Genomic DNA, 20,757 nt, shown 5'->3' with positions numbered 1-20,757 from the left:
ACGTATATAAACAGTGTCTTGTTGCTCCGGGACTCATGTGGACCCCACATAGTCTTGTGGGCCCCACATATGATACCTATATTATTATCATTTTATTATGTATTTCTACAAATTATGTCTGTCAAAACACTATTTTATGTATATATACTTATTTACGTGTACAAACAGTGTCTATCCTGTTTATCCTATGAAATTCCATTTTGACCAGGCCGACCTCCAGGGAGCAACTGAGCCGCAATGGTCTCTGAGCACTCGCTAAGACAAGGTCTTTCTTAGGCATCAAACATGGAATCAAGGATCCTACAGAAAAACACTTCCGTATTGATATTAACTTAATGACTATTTTTATTATTTTATTATTATTGTACTTTAATCATATATATATATATATATTTTTGGGTCATCACATTGTTACTAACAGTTCAGTGTCTAACAACTGTGTTTCTATCTCACATAATCTAATACACCCCATAGACACGAACGAGTATGTGGCTCTTCAATCAAACAATACAATAACTTTAAATGAAAGCATGTTAATCATACCTGTCACCACATCGCCGGCTGTCTCAGCATCTCTAGGCATCAAAGCATAGATTCTCACCAGAGCTACATTCCTCTACTGGCTTCCACGGGGCGCCTGATAGCCTCCTTGGTACGGTCCGAGAGCAGGAGCGGTACTAGGTGGTGTAGGGCAATCTCGCACCAGATGACCCAACCTACCGCAGCGATAGCAGACAAATCTTCCCACTCGACACTCTCCCAAGTGTCTCTTTCCACAAGTCTGATAGATAGGAAAATTCTACGCCGCCTAAAACTCACGACCTTCAATCTCCTGCCTCTGTCCTCTACCATAGTTTCCTCTCCTTCATTAACCCTGCCTAGATCCCTGCTAGAAGCTTGAAGGTGTAGATCTCTTCTTCTGTCCTTGCTCCTCTGCATCCATGTGCTTACTAGCCTCAGCCAATGCTGCTCTATCGACTAACTTAGCAAAGTCCTATATCTTTAGCACTACTACCTGCTTATATATTCCATGCCTCAATCCTTTTTCAAACTCCCTTGCTTTCTTTACTTCATCAGGACTAATATACAAAGCAAAGCAAGACAACTCTATGAACCTCGCTGCATGCTACTGGACTAACTGTTGTCCCTCTTTCAGATTCAGGAACTCTTCCACTTTAGCTTCCCTGACAGTGGTTGGAAAATATCTGTCAAAGAATAATTCTTTAAATCAGTCCCATGTCATAACTATCAGCGTCATTCTCTGCTGCTCCGGAAGTTTCACTGCAGTCAACCACCTTTCAGCCTCCCCTGTCAGTTTATAGGTGGTGAATATGACGCTTTACTCCTCCATACATTGCAATACTGCTAAAACTTTCTCAATCTCCTGCATCCAATTCTCAATGGCTGCAGGATCAACTCCTTCTGAAAATTCAAGAGGATTCATCTTGGTAAATTTCTCTATTGTGCACCCATGGCCTGCAGATGAGCCTCCTTGCTCTCTGGAGCTGCTAGTGATCTTAGCCAAAACTTGCTGAGCCACACTGCGTAATACCACATCAGAGTTAGCCTTGCTTGCACTCAAGGGCCCTGCACCCTCACTACCACTCGCATGGGCACTACCTCCTCCAAGGTCCATCCTGAAAAGACAATAAACATTGCTCGGGGACCCTATTTTTATAACTTACGCATCTATCTAAAATCTCATATCATCCTCCTATCTTAACATTCTTATCTTATTTCAAGATACAGTCCTACACTTTAGAAACAAAACCTGATAATAGTTTACTATGACTTTCCTGAAATTGTCACCCCATGAAAAACATAGAAACCACCACGGAAGTCCTACCTCTAAATTGTAAAACAAAACCTCCAATCCTTTTCCTATACTTTGGTATCATTTCCGCTGCACTCTAGAGTCTACAGAACCTAGCAATGTAGGCTCTCATACCAAACTATAATGACCTACCGATTTTACTGTAATAATAATAAAATTTAATATAACAATCATAATCAGCTGATAAAATATAATTAAACTGGACTCATGGATAATAGGGATATACCTGAAATACAACTCTATAACCTAAGCAGCGGTAAACGTAAAATCATATACCTATCAAATCATTCAACCAACACAATACCAGAGTTTTACTAAATTGTTTAATACATATACACATCCCAAAATAACCAAAAAGGGCCCTAGGGTCACCACCCAAAAATCCATCAGACCCTAGCATAAAAACTTACCACTCTGACAGGGTAGGACAGTCAACCTCTAACATTGCGGAGCTCTATCCGGTCTTCTATCTGGGGCTCCTGAAATGTTTATGTAGCTGGAGTGAGGCACCTATCAGTAAGGGAAATAAACTAATATCAGTGTGTGGCAACATGAGTATTTTTGTGTTGTACATATGATAGTACATAGATCACATTTAGAAAAATTATTTGCATCATAACTAGATAAAACATAATGTTGACCTTATAGGTCATGCCCGGTTTTGATTATGACAAATATTCATAATATCTAATGGGTGTTGAGGTTTTGTGCATTAACTAAAATTGTTAAGATCGACATGTGCACAAAGAGGAACCAAAGCTAAAGACCCATTTATCAATTGTATTGTATTTAATTCATATGCAAAGGGTCTGTAATAGTAATTAGGTCTTATGGCTTGTAATAATTACATGCATCATCTGCATGATCTAATAGGTAAGCTCTAACCAACCACAATGCAAAATGACCTTAGAATGACCTTAGGGTTTACCATTCGGTCGACCCACACTGGACTTTTTTGGTGTCTTTATTTTGGACAAAAATGACCTTAGGACAGACACCATTTCACCTTTGATTGATAGGCACTTGAATAGGGTTTGTGTGTTTCAAGACATGACCAAAATGCACACATTGGTCACTTTCGGTCAACCGACCTTGGTAGTTCATTCTGCCTCGATCGACCGAAACAGGCCTGGGTCAATAGTTGACCAAGGCCCTGATCGACCGAACCAGGTAGTTCAAAAAGCCCCGGTCGACCGAAATCCCTGGGTCAACAATTTGACCATCTCGTCGACTGAGCCATTTTTGTACTCCAACTACCTTGTCAACCGAGGGTCTTCGGGAAAAATCCTAACCGTCTGGTTGACCGAACCAACCAGTTCAAAATGGCTCGGTCGATTGAACCTCGGAGAAATGGGAAATCGCTCACTTTCGGTCAACCGTGCCCTTAGTTAAAAAATGCTCTGGTCGACCGAATCATATGAACTCTGTTTGACCGAAATTGTTCTGGTCGATCGGACCTCTAGGGTTGCCCTGATTTTTACCGCGGTTAAACATCTTTTAAACAGGGTTAAAATATTTAAAATGTCATTAAACTTCCCTAATAATACCTAATAGGTCCCTAACGGTCATATCTCTTCCCATGTCTATATATATGAGATCATTTGTGAAAATTAGTGTGGGATTAGCTACTTTCATTAGGAGAAATTCTCTGAAATTTCCAAATCTTATAATACTCATATCCAAGCCCCAACCACTCATACTTACCTTCTTTTATTTCTCAAAATCTCTGTAAGTTGATTGAGTGCATGATTCGAAAGGTTTGCTCTCCCATTCTAATAAGATTGATTTGATTTTTTACGGGAGCTAAAGCTAAGTGTTTCTAGGGGACTTTGTTAATAAGTCTCTCCTAAGAAGACTTATATAAAATTTCTGAGTATTGCATATTCATTGCAATATCTTGAGAAGTTTGTATTTGTTTTTGAATTGCAAAAACTTGTCAAACATTTTCAAATATCTATTGTGCCTTTATCTTGAAAAATATTTGAAGAGATATTTGTTCATGTGATAAAATCTTTATTGCAATATTCATTAACTCACATATCCTTTGCTGAATACAAAAATTTAATGTCTTTTTGCGAACCAAACATATACATTACTAGAGCATCATATGATTGAGAAAATTCGTTCATTGAAATAGACATATATATTGTTTTACTAGTATCTTTGTGTGAACATCTTGCCGGAATATCTTGTGATACAAAGATTTCTTGATTGATACTCTGGTTAAGGTTGAGGTTAGCCCTGTGCTAATTGACCTGGTTGTAATCGGTGCCGCTCCACTTTTAAGTGAGCTATTAGTGGAATCTTCGAGCTTGCAAGCTAGAGGCGGGGACGTAGGCACAGTTGGCCGAGCCCCGATAACATATCGTGTGTTTATTTACATTTTCGCACTCTATATTTACCGCACACATATGTTATTGTGTGAATGATGCGCTTGATTTAAATTTTTACATATCTTATACACCTACGCATTTTGAATTATATAGACCGACCCTAGGTTGTTTTATATGGGTATTTAACCTAGGTGATAAATTTGAAAATTCCAATTCACCCCCCTTCTTGGGAATACACCAATTCTAACAATTGGTATCAGAGCCTCGTGGTATTGACTTAAACGTTTTTGCTAAAAGATCGAGATGGCTTAATTTGGTGTATCCTCATTCGGTGAGGGACAGTCACCTTCTAGTCCTCCGTTATTTTGTGGTGTTGATTACACCACTTGGAAAATTAGAATGAGTGTTTTCATAAAATCAATGAATTGGATAGCCTGGAAGGTGATTGTTAATAGAATTTGTATACCAGTAGAAAATGATATTAATTTTATGCATGCAAATTCATATGCCATGGATCTACTGTACTGTGTTTTAGATACTAATATTCTTCATGAGATTATGGCTTGTGGTAGTGCACAGGAGATTTGGGTTGAGTTGGAAAACAAAAATGGAGAATCCTAGGAGATGGAGATTATAACTCCTCCGAATGCTCCAAGCTCAAATGATTAGGAGGAGGTAAATCATGAGCTAGAAATGAACGAGGAGGTATATGATTCTCACTCTAGCTCGTTTGACGATTCTTATGATGAATGTTGTGATATTTCAAATGCTGAATCATCTATTGAATTTCATGATAATTTTGTAAATAATTCATATGATGATTCTTATACAGAAGCTTTTGAAATATCATATGTTGAATCATCTATTGAATATTGTGATAATCTTGTTATTGATGCACGTGATGATTCTTGTGAAAAATATTGCAGTATATTGTATGATGAATCATCAGGTATTCCTTGTAAAAATACTGTTGTTGCTGCATGCAATGATCATGTGAAAATTATTGTGTTAATTCTTTTGATGAATCATGTGCTGAATTGATAAATGAAAGCATGCCTTCGTGTGAAAAACTAGAAAATGCTTTATTGAAAATGAATAAGTTTCTAGTTTGGGTGAACAAGAAGAAGGTATCTTTCAAAAATGAAAATGAAAGGATAGCTCAACAATTAGAAAAATTGAAGGAATATCATACTATCCTTGAGAAGAAAAAGATTAAAAAGGTCTTGAAAATCATTTTCTTAGAAAGAAAAATTGACAATCATCCTAAAATGATTTTCAAATCTAAGAAGTACAGTTCAAATAAACCCTTAGGAGCTAAAAGAAATAGATCTTTTGAAAAGGGTTCATATTATAAATACCACAATCATGATTCTTCGTGCAAACATAAAATCAGAAAGCATACTCTATCATGCACATGCATAACTTGCTTACACTGCAAAAGAAATGGGCACACTAAACATAATTATTCATCTGGAGATCCTCGTGGCTTGGATAAGAAAATTATATGGTTTATCATGAAAGAAAACCCCGTAGGACTTAAGGAAAAATGGAGTCATTTTTTTCCTTAGTTTCTAGGTTTAGGGGGTCGTGATGACTGCAGGCTTAGGAAGTGGTTGTTTCTTAAAATGAAAATCTTAGTATACACACTCACTAAACACTATCCTGTTATGCTAAGAACCTTTATCCACTTCCAAATGGACATGGCATGATTGTCTGGTAATTAATTCTAAAAGCTTAACCCATGCTTAAATATAATACTTTAAGCTGAGCCACTGTTGCCCATTGCACAAGATTGAGTATTAGGAATCCATCTTATATCGTATATCACTATACCCTCAACTCACTTTTGAATATGAAATGCCTAAATCAAAATCAAGTCATCACTCTAGGCTTAAAGCACTATTGATCGCAAATGACTAATATATATTGAGTGCTTCTCATAGCTATAACCAAATTAGAGGCATCCACTAGGGGATTGGTCCCTTTGAGTTTAAATTGTAAATCCTCTAATTTTGGTTCACCATCCCATCCATAGGAAATCCTTATCAAACCACGTTCATATTTGGTAAGGTCCCTTCTACTCACTAGTTGTATCCTTGCTTCATAATTATAATTATATCTAAAGGATACATGCCACTATTCAAAGAGCTGTTTTCAAAATTCATACTCTCCTAGACGCTTTTTGTGCATACTTGGACATCATTACTAAGGATGAAAACATTTTTGAAAATGTCCACTCATATTAAATACTCTTTTGAACTAAATGATAATTTGATCGTCAAGAGTATTTACTCATTTTCACTTCACAAGCTCTCAAATTATTAGGTCATATCCTTTAGAGCTTTATATACTTAGAGATGAGTTGAATGGCTATGTTGGTTGCAGTAGGTCTCAATCTAGATGAGTGCACAAAATTCAAGTAAACCTATGCACATGCAGTTTGAATTGAAAAGCCATTTGAACTTGTGCCTCTTACACTATCGAAATTCATATCAATAGAGGCAATACTGGCTTAGCTCACTTAAAGAAATATCTATTGTGACTGTATGGTTCTCTAAGCCTATTCATCCAAAGCCAAGCATATATCATCAAAAACCTTAAAACACTTGGCTAAAGAACAAGAAAATGAAAAAGGCATAAATTGAATAAGTGCATAACTCAAGGGGAGCATTACTCTTCATGAATATATATACATTAAATGCTTTCATGAATTTTTATCCTTCATGCCCATATGCCTTCATATGAAAAGCACAGAATTCCTACTATTCATTATGCTTTAAATGAGTATATCTTATAATGGATAGTTTATCTTTTGTATCATCTGTTGATTATACTACTAGATTGCATGCTTGTGTTGAAAGCCTCCTGCATGGTGGATGCAGTTGATGAGAATTGCATGCTGGTAGTGGATTATAGGTTCTCGCATGCTCAAAATACTATTTTGAATTAATTACTTGAATCTATTAGGTTTTGGTGCATGAAAAATTTGGGAAATGTCTGATTTACAGACGGCATGCTGCCGAAATTTCGACAGGATTTTTCCCAAACCAAAACCTTGTGTTAAAGATGATTATGATGAAATTAACTTTAAAATATTTTTGAAAGGATGAGTGAAAACCCAAGTAGATAATTAATCTTCATCCTAGCATACTCGTCAATTGTTTAGCAAGGCTCAGATCCATCCCTATAGGAAGTGCATAAATGATCCATATGTATCACTTTTATTTATTGAATATCGAGGCTCTTGAGAATACCCAAAACGTTGTATCTAGTGCTTAAAGGATTATGTTTTGATATGAAATGTTCTTGTTTCATGAACATTATTGTATGCCTTAATATATATCTTCTGATGCATCCATGATCTATAGGGACAACTATACTAATCAAATGATAACATGCAATTGACAAATACTCAGTATAGTTGATTTTAAAGATTTGGATTGATGGCTTATACTACTAAGCATAATAAAATTAATCTTTGGTTAGTATAAGTAGTTAAAGAATCTAAGCACATATTCAAATTGATAGGGGGAGCATCTAGAATTAAATTACTACCATGTTTTACTTACCCATATGTTTAGCTTAGATCTTAAATGAATTCATTGTGGCATGCACTTAAATGAAAAGATTTTATTGAAAATCATAATGTGAAGCATGCTTATATTGCCACAACTGTTTGTACTTGCCATATGATCTTGCATGTGATTGTTGAACTCTTAGGATTATTATGATTTTGGTTTTCTGGTTATCTTTAGTATGTGCTTTATTGACTAACCAGAAAATTTGTTGCTTGCTTGCTTTAAATTAAAATCTTTTTTTCCCAGCAAGCAACCCCTAGCACTATTTTGCAAACATTAAGAAGGGGATGTATATTACAATTATATACGTATATATATTTATTGACATGAACTTTTGGCAAGATCGAATTTCAAAACAAACTCTTTTTCCTCTTGCCTCATTATTATTATATACATACATGTGTTTCAAAATTGCATAACTTTGAGTATAGTCTTAGTTGACTATCATACTTTTAAAATGAAATGCACTATGTCATGCATATGCGTTGAATGATCAATATTTGTTGCATGCTGAATTTATTTGATTGGATGAGTATATAAGAAATGCACTTAAGAGAACATCATCCTTGAGCTTAATTCAAGTAAGCGTGCATGCAAATATACATGGGAATTTAGGTCCTAATCTTGGAATAAATCAGTAAGAAGAATGAACATATGATGGATGTGCTTAAATGAAATTCATTCTTAAGCATAAACACACTTATGTATGCCTGAGACTATATTGGGGAGTTTAAGCCCCATCCTTGAGAAGAGAATTATAACTCACCAAGCTCATTGGGCTCATACTATTAATTGGCTTTAACTTTTTGAGTCCGACTTGTTTCATTACTTATACTATATTGGAAACTTAATGAACTCTCATAATTAATGTCAGTATAAGTAGATGCTTCCTAGGCATTTCATAGTTTGCATAAATTTAGGGGGAGATCTCAAGTAAAATTTACAAGTCTAAGAAACAAATTTTACAGTTGATATGTTTTATTGCATTAGACTTGTGAATATTGATTGTTGCTTGTGTGCATAATTCGTATGTCTACTCCATGATGGCCTTGGACTTGACATTTTATTGCATAATAATATTGGGCTTAATGAGTATTGATTATGACTTGTAGTGGCCACTTACTTTGTCCACTTTATGATGATATTGAAATTTATACTTGATTGATGGACCATATTGAACTGTTTAAGTAGTTGTGGATAACTTGCTAGGTTTATAAAACTTAAACAGGTTCCATCTTATACAGGATTTATTTTGGAAAGTCCGATTTACAAACGACACTCTACTGAAATTTTTCTAAATCTTTCCAAAATTTCTTCTTGTATAAACTATAATACTTACCCATGCCTAGGATTTTAATTCAAATGGGCCTTTTTGCTGTTGCCAAAATGGGGAGATGGAAAGAGGCAAAAATAATGGGTAGGACTTTTGTTTAAAAATACATTGGATGCATATTGTGAGGGGGAGCCTTCTTACGCTTAACCGTATATTTTTGCCAATCGTATTTGTCATCATCAAAAAGGGGGAGAATGTTGACCTTATAGGTCATGCCCGGTTTTTATTATGACAAATACTCATAATATCTAATGGGTGTTTGAGGTTTTTTGTAGGAACTAAAATTGTTAAGATCGAGATGTGTACAAAGAGGAACTGAAGCTGAACAACCATTTATCAATTGTATTGTATTTAATCCATATGCAAAGGGTCTGTAATAGTAATTAGGGCTTATGGCTTGTAATAATTGCATGCATCACCTGCATGATCTAATACGTAAGCTCTAACCAACCACAATGCAAAATGACCTTAGAATGACCTAAGGGTTTACCCTTCGGTCGACGAACACCGGACTTTTTTGGTGTCTTTATTTTGGACAAAAATGACCTTAGGACACACACCATTTCACCTTTGATTGATAGGCACTTGAATAGGGTTTGTGTGTTTCAAGACAGGACCGAAATGCACACATTGTGCACTTTCGGTCGACTGACCTTGGCAGTTCATTCTGCCCCGGTCGACCGAAATAGGCCTGGGTCAACAGTTGACCAAGGCCCTGGTCGACCGAACCAGGTAGTTCAAAAAGCCCCAGTCAACTGAAATCCCTAGGTCAATAATTTGACCATTTGGTCGACCGAGGGTCCTCGGGAAAATCCCAACGGTCTGGTCGACCAAACTAGCCAGTTCAAAATGGCTCAGTTGACCGAATCTCAGAGAAATGGGAAATCACCCACTTTCGGTCGACCATGCCCTTAGTTCAAAAATGCCCTGGTCGACCGAATCATATTAACTCTGTTCGACCGAAACTGTTTTGGTCGACTGGACCTCTCGGGTTGCCCTGATTTTTACCGCTGTTAAACATCTTTTAAACAGGGTTAAAATATTTGAAATGTCATTAAACTTCCCTAATAATACCTAATAGGTCCCTAACGGTCATATCTCTTCCCATGTCTATATATGCGATCATTTGTGAAAATTAGTGTGGGTTAGCTACTTTCATTATGAGAAATTCTCTGAAATTTCCAAATCTTATAATACTCATATCCAAGCCCCAACCACTCATACTTACCTTCTTTTATTTCTCAAAATCTCTATAAGTTGATTAAGTGCATGATTAGAAAGGTTTGCTCTCCCATTATGATAAGATTGATTTGATTTTTTACGGGAGCTAAAGCTAAGTGTTCTTAGGGAACTTTGTTAATAAGTCTCTCTTAAGAAGACTTATATAAAACTTCTGAGTATTGCATATTCATTGCAATATCTTGAGAAGTTTGTATTTGTTTTTGAATTGCAAAAACTTGTCAAACATTTTCAAATATCTATTGTGCCTTTATCTTGAAAAATATTTGAAGAAATATTTGTTCATGTGATAAAATCTTTGTTGCAATATTCATTAACTGACATATCCTTTGCTGAATACAAAGATTGAATATCTTTTTGCGAACCAAACATATACATTACTAGAGTATCATATGATTGAGAAAACCCGTTCATTGAAATATATATATATTGTTTGGTTAGTATCATTGTGTGAACATCTTGCATGAATATCTTGTGATACAAAGATTTCTTGATTTATACTCTCACACACTTATTACACCGATAGTAAATATATATATACCTGAGAGTTGAGACATTGGACCACATTGAGCTTACATATTATATCATTTGTGGTGTACGTTATTGCCCATATTTGGGTACATATCTGCTTTACACAAAAGCACAATCACTATACCATTTGATTGTAATACACATCTGTTGTATTTCTAGGCACGGGCTTGAAGAGGGAGACTTGCCCTGGAATAGTCCTGGATTGGCTTAGATCCGGTTAGGTAAGCTAGGTGCATCGTCCTGTTAAGGCGTATAGGTTGAGGTCAGTCCAACTAATTGACCGGGTTAAGGTTGAGGTCATCCCTGTGCTAATTGACATGGTTGTAATCGATGCCACTCCACCCTTAAGTGAGCTATTAGTGGAATCCTTGAGCTTGCGAGCTAAAGGCGGGGACGTAGGCACAGTTGCCGAACCTCGATAACATATCGTGTGTTTATTTACATTTCCACACTCTATATTTTCCGCACGCATATGTTATTGTGTGAATAATGCGCTTGATTTAAATTTCTACGTAACTTATACACCCGCGCATTTGGAATTATATAAATCGACCTTAGGTTGTTTTATATGGGTATTTAACCTAGGCGATAAATTTGAAAATTCCAATTCACCCCCCCTCTTGGGAATACACCAATTCTAACACATAATTTATCATAACATGGAATAACATACTAAGTTTCTATACATTAAATCATTATATATAATTGTACATGAAATAACACCATAGATGGATAGCTGGCTGGTCTCATGTCTTACCCCCATATGACTAGGTTGTGCGGCCCAAAGGCGGGGCCTAGCAATGGCTGGCCGACCGCGCTAGATCAACATAAGTTAAAAAGTACGATGGGTTTGCCCCTCTTGGTCTAGATGCTAGAGGGACGCCTGAACTACCACATTGACTGCGGATCTCCCACTACCCCTTACAACATGTGGGAGCACTAACATGTACATGATCGTGCTCATATAGCTACGGTACCATGCTTCGTTGAAGCCTAAACCAAGCCATCCAGGTTCTGATAACATATAGTACATCTTAAATAATGATACATATTGTTTCATAATGATGTCAGTCAAGATAATGTTTTCATGAATTTTTGCATATCAAAACATAAAAACCACGACGCTTTCGCCAACATTTTATATCTTATAAATCACGGCCCTTACGCGGGCATGGTGAGACATGAAAACCATGGCCCTTATGCTGGTATATCATATCATATAAAACGCATGGCCCTTACACCAGTATATCATATAAAATCACGGCCCTTATGCTGGCATGTCATATCATGTAAAATCATGGCCTTTACGTCGGCATATATTTTAACATACATAGTTTGAAATCTCAGTGTTGTTTTCAATATCTTCCTGAAAACAGTATTAACATGCTTATACTGAAACATAATATCCTAATATTACATAAAATCATAGAATTTCATACTCGTGCACACAAAAGTGAATACTGTTCTATTTGTCAAATCTGTACAAAAGCATATTCCCTGCTGTACTATATTAAAATCATTTTTCTTTTAACTACAGTATCTCCAAACTCAGTCTTATAACATGCATAATTTCCTTGAAAATACTGACTTAATTTATCCCCTTACCTGACTTATGGAAAATCCCACAATTTACTCCAAAATTTCACCCGTGTGTTCCCCAGCTCAATACCTTGAAATTGCATTTCCGCAAACAAAACTTCAGTATAAACCAATCTAATACCTTTCCTCAACCAATAAATACCAAGTACCATAATAAATATTAAAATAATCAACTTACCCAAATTTTGGGATAGTGCACAAGTTGGCCTAACTGACGAATCACTCCCGTAGATTTGTAAAGAATCTTCACAGCAGTAACGTGACTACTTTGGATCCTCAAACTGGAGAATGATGGAGCTAGGATTGAAAAGAGAAGGAGAGAGAGTCGTAAGAGAGAGAGAGATAGAGAGAGGTTTTTCTAAACATTTCTTGCAGGAAAAATGAAGGCTTGGCCTTTTTATAAAATTGTTGTCCACGTGGCCTCGTCGACGAGTTAGATTTCCTCGTTGACGAGTCCAAGCGATAATCTTGTCGATGAACGCCTTCTTCTCATTGATGAGTTTCAGGCTTTGAAAGAAGTTCTCTCGGTAATTTCTCATTGACGAGGCATGATTTCCCGTTGATGAGTCGAAAAGCACCGCTCGTCGACGAGTGCTTCTTCACTCATCAACGAGACCCTGCTGAAATTCCTTTCGAAAAATCTTTTCCTATCCTTTATTTTGTTATTTAATTACCATAATTGTTCGGGTCTCTACAGGCATGGTTGCTAAACCTTGTAAAAAATCAGGTGTGACTCTCTACCTTGACTTTTTATCTTTTCTAGCATATTTACTTTGATTTATGAATGCTATGAATGTTGTGAATATTATTATTGATTAAAATCTGTAGTAGTTACAAATATCATATTGATTTAATTTGCTGGTAATTTTATTGTGTTAGTTTAGCACTTATTCAAGTTATAATATAAACTATCTTGTGGCTAATTATATTTTTAATTAATATTAATCTGCTATAAGTATTGTCAATATTGTGTAATTTCGTTTCATATTGAAATCTTAGATTAGACTCTTTAGTATTTAAAAAGATATAAATTGATAAAATTATCAGTTGAGAATACTATCGTTGTTAAGAATTCAGGTTAATTTGTTGTTATACTTCCAAAAAGCCACAACATTTTCATGCTTTTAGAAAGTAAACATCATTTTCAAAATGATCACCCATGAAGTGGCTTATGTCATTTTTTTCCTTAGTGTTGACTTTTTGAGTCTGATCTCATTTTGATAGTGACAAACCACTTGTATCTTATGTGTGCATTTAGTTCTTGGGTAGGTTTATAACTTAGCACACACATAAGGGAAAGATAGAATAGAAGCCAGAAGGGGCTTAAATCTTATACAGTCTGGCGTATTCCATGGATATTTGGAGAGCAAAGAAGATGAAGACATATTGTATTTGAATTGTAATACATTTAGTATAAATTGTATTTGCATGTCTTGCATGATATGTTTAAAGCTCAATGGACCATAGACTGACCTTGGGGAACAATTATTTTCATGAAAAACCTTTTTCCCAAAAGTATAAAATAATACAAAGGTTTTAAGATGATGTTGAAAACAAATCAGGGCCAAAATGTCAGTTTTGTTAAGGCCCATTCGACTAGCCTCTAAGGCCTAGTCGACCAACCAGACCACCTAGCCAAAATGTTCCAAAATGTAAAGGCCCAGTCGACCAGCCCTTGAAGGCCTTAATGATAGGAATGGTATAATCTCAAAAGGTGGGGGTTAATTGGATTCAAAACTTTTCCTAAGTTCAAATCCACAAGCAGTATATCACAACCTACGGTCTTTCTAAATAGATTCCAATACCTACAATATTCAAAGTATGTATGTAAAACAATTAAGATAATAAATAATTAAGCATACATATATGGAAATTAAGGTGCCGAAAAAAAAAAAAAGTGTGGGGAAGAGAATAACACAGTTATTGTTATTAAGGTTCGGCCAAACAAGCCTACGTCCCTGCCTCAAGCTAACTAAGAAGAGGATTCCACTATTTGCTCACTTAATAGGTAGAGTGAAACCGATTACAACTTCTCCTTCATGGGATGAGGAAAACCCTAGTTGCACTTACTGGGCTGAGCCAAAACCCAACTACACCTTACGGGTGGTGCCAGGACCCACACCTTATAGGATGGTCCTCCTAGTTCTCCTAATCAGGTCTGAACCAATCTGGTGCACACTTTATGGGATGCGTCGACCCCATGGGTCATACCCTGTTTTGATTATGACAAATACTGTGGTATTTAAAATTTGCCAAGTTTGTGTGCAGGACCATATTAGGAAGATCATATTGATGGCACATGGCAACTTGAGGAAAATGAAGACCCAGAATGTTTTTAATTGTTGTAATCTATATTTCATTTCGCTGGGTCTATAATAATAATCATCTAAGGTCTGTAATAATCTGCATATCATGCATGTAGGACTATAAGCTCAAGACCTTAGAGAGACCTTAGGGATCACCCTTCGGTCGACCGAAGGTGGACCGATGCTAGATTTTTTCGGTAGGATAGAAAGACCTTAGGTCCCAAAACAAATGCACAAATAGTCCCCATATCACTTACTTAATCAGGGGAATCAATTGGTTTAAAATTGGACTTAAAGGATCAAAATTATGAGGATTTAGGCGACTGAACCCTTGGTGTTCAAAGCACCTTGGGCGCCCGAACCGCTGGGAAGTCAGTGGGTTGACTTAGTTTCAAGCGACTGAACCAGTAATGAATGTACCACCCTCGGGCAACCGAACCTGTGTTAGGGTACTTTTCACCGACCCAAGCAACTGAACTTTATAGTTCAAAATGACCTCGGGCAACAAAACTTGTGAGTTCGATTAACCGAATGTTGGACCAGGCACCTGAATAGTAGATAGTAGGAAAATCGCCTTGGTTCAGCCAACTGAACCCAAACTCAAGGAACCAAATGTTTAAAAATAGCTTTTTGAACTGAGTCTATTTAGGCGATTGAACTAAGGTTTAGTCACCCGAAACCTCTTGGGTTGCTTATTTTTTACCGGGGTTTAAATTAAGTAAAGAGGGTTAATTTTCTTAATGGGGTTTAAAACAAATTTAATAATACCCTTGGTGTCCCCAATGGTCATAATTTGGCCTCTCTCTATATATAGGGGCTCATTTGTTTAGATTAGTGGTGATTAGAAAATAGGATTAGCTAAAAACTCTCTCAAATTTCCTAAACCCTTTTTGTTCATTCCAACCCCATACACTCATAATACTTCCATTCCCTTGAGAAATATAGCCTTGTGAGTGTTTATTGTTTTTTATATTGTACTAGAAACCCTCACTTGTATATTACACATTTGATTTTCATATTGAGGGTTGAGCTAGATTTTTCCCCTGATTTCATTTGATAAATCTTTGGTTGAGAAAAATCATGTAGCTAAGTGAGTTTGCGTTATCATTGCAATACTCATTTGGCCTTATACTTTTGTGTGCAAAAATATTTTAGAAAGTTAGATTTCAAACAACTTTTATGCTAGATACATTTGAGAAAATATTTTTGAGTTCGTTTAAATATTATTACTAGCATAGTTGAAATACTAATATGATATTGAGAGTTGATATACTTTGCTTTCAAAGATTAGCTTGTTAGAACACTCTGCGCATATTTGAGATTATACATCTTATTGAATGTTGATCGTACACGTAGAACACTGAGCTTATAGTTCATACATACTTAAGGTGCATTGATTATATTGTGCATAGTGGTAAATATCTGCTTATGTAAGAAACGTTTGTTTGTATGTAAAATTTTACATCTGTTGTATTCCAGACATGGGTTTGAAGAGGGAGACTAGCCCTGTTGAATAGTCCCAGATTGGCTTAGACCCTGTTAGGAAAGCTAGGTGCCCCATCCTAGTAAGGTGTAGGTTAAGGTTAGCTCCATGAATTGACGTGGCTGTAATCAGTGCTGCTCCACCCGTTAAGTGAGTTTTAGTGGAATCCTCTAACTTGCGAGCTGAGGTGGGGATGTAGGCGGTATTGGCCGAACCCCAATAACATATCGTGTGTCTGTTTATATTTTCGCACTTTATATTTACCGCATGTGCATGCTATAGTGTGAATGATGCGCATGATTTATATTTCCACATATTATATTTATCTATGCATTAGAGATTGCATAGGAAGACCCTAGGTTGTGATATTTTGCTAACATCTGGTTTAACCTAGGAATAAGTTTTAAAATTCCAATTCAGCCCCTCTTGGGAATACACCAATGCTAACTGGATGGTGCAGATCTTTGCTTTCCTAATCGGATTTGAGTCAATCTGGGACTCTTAACAGGGTGAGTCTCCCTCTTCAGGCCATGCTTGGAATATAAGAAAAAAAAGTTTCTTACCAAGAAATGCTTGTACAAAAGCAAAGATGTACAAATTGAAGCACTAGATGCACTCACGTATGATATGAGTTTAAGCTCAATAGAGTATGGGTATTTTCTAAAATATAATCTTTGAATAAGATATGTATGATAAGGACTCAAAGATTTAACCCTAATAAAACTTTTTCTCCAAAATATTTTTCAATAAAAGTTCAGGAGAACCTAGGGTTTTGCTATCAAAATAATTTATTCCCAAAGAAAAATATATGATCTTTGATATGAAATGAAGTATATAATAAATACGTCATAGATCTTGAACCTTTAAGAAATATTCCCAACAAAGATTTTCAAAGTATAGTTTAAGGTAAGTAAGGGTTTTAGCTCAAAATGATTTTTGCAATGAAGAATAGTGAGCTTTTGAATCTTGCAATAAATGTGTAAAGATTCACAAGCTAGAAATGGTTTCTCTAATAAATATTTATCAAGAAAATATATGGAGAAAACCAAGATTTACTCTCAAGAATGATTTTAAAATAATGAAAGAATAAAATGAGAGTAAATGCTTTCTATGAAAATATGAATGCCCAAAAATAAAATGCTCTCTATCCAAAAATATTTCTTAAGAAATGACAAAGAGAGTATGATTTTCTTACCTAAAAATGTATGAATGAGTATAAAAATTTTGAGAGAATTTCTAGCCAATCCAATCACTAATTATGTTTATGAATAGGGTATATATAGAGTCTGGAAAATTTTTGACCGTTAGGGACGCGCTTGGTGTTTTAAAAAGTGTTTAATTAAAAATTAATCATGATTAATGAAGGAAATTTGCCCAAATATGAGAGGTTCGGTCGACTAAAAGCTTCGTCGGTTGACCGTCCTTTGTAGAAATTTGAATTTTATTAATGGATTTAGTTAGCTGAGGGGCGTGATGGTTAGCCGCCCAAAGGATATTTTGAACCCTTCGTGGATTCGGTCGTCTTAGGCACAAGGCCTGTCAGCTGTTCTTGAAGGTCGGTCGACTATGACATATTTGAACCAAGTGGTCGGTCAGTCGGACATGAGAAACCAGGCCAAAAAACACTGGCCAGTTGGCTAGCCATTTCGATTGAAAGACGGTCGGTCAGCCGAGGCTTGCCCGAAACACCCACGTGACAGGGACGGTCGACCAGGGTGTTTTGAACATGAAAGGGTCAGTCGATCGAGGCCTTATAAAAATTTAATTTTGCCCTATTTTTGACATTAAATAATTCTAAAAACCTTTGTATGAGTTGAGATTTTTATGAAAAAGGTTTTGGATGAAAGGTATGGGTCTATAAGGTCTTTCTACGACCATTCAGAGCTTACATTCCCATAATGCATAACATGCATTATTACAGACCAAATAGAAAACAAAATGCAATTACAATCAAATCAAATGTCTTCTTGTTTTTTGCTCTTCAATCTTCATGGAATACGCCAAGTTGTATGCGCTTTAAGTCCTGTCTTGGCTTCCGCTTTCCTTTTTACCTTATGCATGTGCTAACCTATAAACCTGCTCATTCACTAAATACAGACATAAGATACATGTGATTTGTAGGTATCAAAACAAGGATTGGATTCAAAAAGTCAACAATCTCCCCGTTTTTAATAATGACAGACACATGGGAGTAAAATGGGTTCAGTTTGAAAAGGCTCCCCCTAAGAATATGCATAACAAAGAATATAAGCAATGCAGCTCATACACATCATGGAAAGAAGACATTTCAAATAACCATGCATTTAGTTTTAGTATTAAAGCACATTAAAGCTCATATATTTACCCTTTTTAAGATTTACCCCATTCAAAGTTACTTGCAAAAAAAAAAAAATGTTTGACATTTTGCTCAATAATCCTCTTCTCCTTTTGGCATCAGTAAAAGGGTTAAGCTAAGTATGAAACAATTTGAGAATTTTAAAGAATCTTAGCTTAAAAAGAGAACTCCCCCTATTTAAAAGAATTTTGGGCATAAAAAAAATTATAACTATTTTTAAAAATATGGCAATTGAACACACAAAAGTAGTATGACTGGCCATATGAGATAAAAAAACACTTGATAAACAAGGTTAGACTAGAAATATCCACAAACCTTTTTTAGTTTAAACATTTCATAAGACTTGAGAAAATTTTTAGTTAAAGCACACGTCATATGAAAGCAAAGAGTAGATTTGAGTATAAATTTGGTCTAACTAGTTAGCATGCAATTTCAACTGTAATCACCGAACCAGTTATGCATTAAAAATATATGTAAATAATAAAGCAAGTGATAATAAATTTTAGTCTTGCCATAAAACAAAAAATGTTCCCCCTTTGATTTTTTCAAAAAGTGCGGGGGACGATGCTTGTAGAAAAAGAAACTTTATAAAGAACAAGCATCAATTTTCTGGTTAAGCATTTAAGCCCATTCCTAATATAACTACAAAAACCAACCTTATGGATCCTTAGGATATCAACATATTTTAAATAGGGATCATAAGGGAAATCCAAATAATATGTGGCTAAGTATAATAATTTTTACTTAAAGTATTCAATAAAAACATTACAATTAAGCACATGCCATAGTGAACGCAACATGATAGAACTGTAAGTTCAAGAACCCCCCCCCCCTATGAATTTGAATACGAGTTTAGATGCAATGAACTACTTATACATATCAAAGATTTCTTTCACTAAACAAGCCAAGCAATATAAGCAATCATTTTAGAATATTTTAACCCTAATTATACTTGATATCAAATGAGTTGCCTTGACATGCAGCTAGTATAATTATTCATATAGACCACAAATGCATAAAAAAAAGATATTAAAGCATACTATAATGCTCATAATCAAGAACAATCCATATCTGATCATATATCTTTAAAAACTGGACACGATGTTTAGGTTTTCTAGAAGAGCCTCAATATTTAAAAAAGCAAAACATAATGCAAATGAGTCTTTTATGCTCTTACTTCTAGGAATGGAGCTTAGCTCCCTTGAATACACTATGATTATGTAAGGATGAAATTTAATAATTTTACTCATCATTTCAAAAATATTTTACCATTTATTTTATCATAATCATCCTAGTACATGGTTTTATTTTGGGAAAATTTTAATTAAATTTCGACAGCATGTCGTCTGTAATTAGACATTTTCCCATAAATTTGTACCTAATTTCTAGTTGTTTTAAGCAAACAGTTCATTTCAAGCATGCAACAACCTAGAATATCTACCAGCATGCAATTCTAATCACTACATCAACCATGCTGGTGGCATTCAATACAAGCATGCATTTCAGTAGACAATCAACAGTTCATATAAAAATAAACCATCCATCAAGATAATATGAATCAATAAATAACAATGGGTATGTAAAAACCCCAAAAACAGAGATACAAAAAAATTAGTGGATTGATTTCCAAAAAAAAAAAAAATAATAAAATTAATTAATTAATTAATTAATTGGATTTAAAAGAAAAAGAAAAAAAATTTTAATTAAAATTTATTTTTATTTTTTTAATAAAATATATTATTATTAATATTAATTAAATATGTATTTATTATTTTATATATATATATATATATATATATATATATATTAAATGACCTGAAGCTTCAAAGAAGCTTCAGGTGATTTCTGATATAAATGATTCACGCCCCCCCCCTCTTATATTCTATCTTCTTCTTCTTCTTCTTCCTTATTTATTTATTTCTTTTTTTTTTGTCCTACAACTCTCTGTAATCTCTCTCTCTCCTCACGTTCTCTCTCCCTCTCTCCTTGATTTCGTGACGGATTTTCGCCTGATCGAAAATTCGAAGATACCACTGGACTCCATTCGCCGCTGTCGTCCTTTCTACTGGAGCAGATTGGTGGTAGGAGCGGCGTAAGCGTATTCCTTGGGGTAAGCCATTTTTCTATTTTTCTTTAATTTCTTGTAAAATATAAGACCAATTAACGAACAGATACCACCACGAGAA

The sequence above is a fragment of the Malania oleifera genome, chromosome 4, assembly GCF_029873635.1.
Source record: "Malania oleifera isolate guangnan ecotype guangnan chromosome 4, ASM2987363v1, whole genome shotgun sequence".
Classification (NCBI taxonomy): domain Eukaryota; kingdom Viridiplantae; phylum Streptophyta; class Magnoliopsida; order Santalales; family Ximeniaceae; genus Malania; species Malania oleifera.
Note: the sequence above shows the minus strand (reverse complement) of the source record.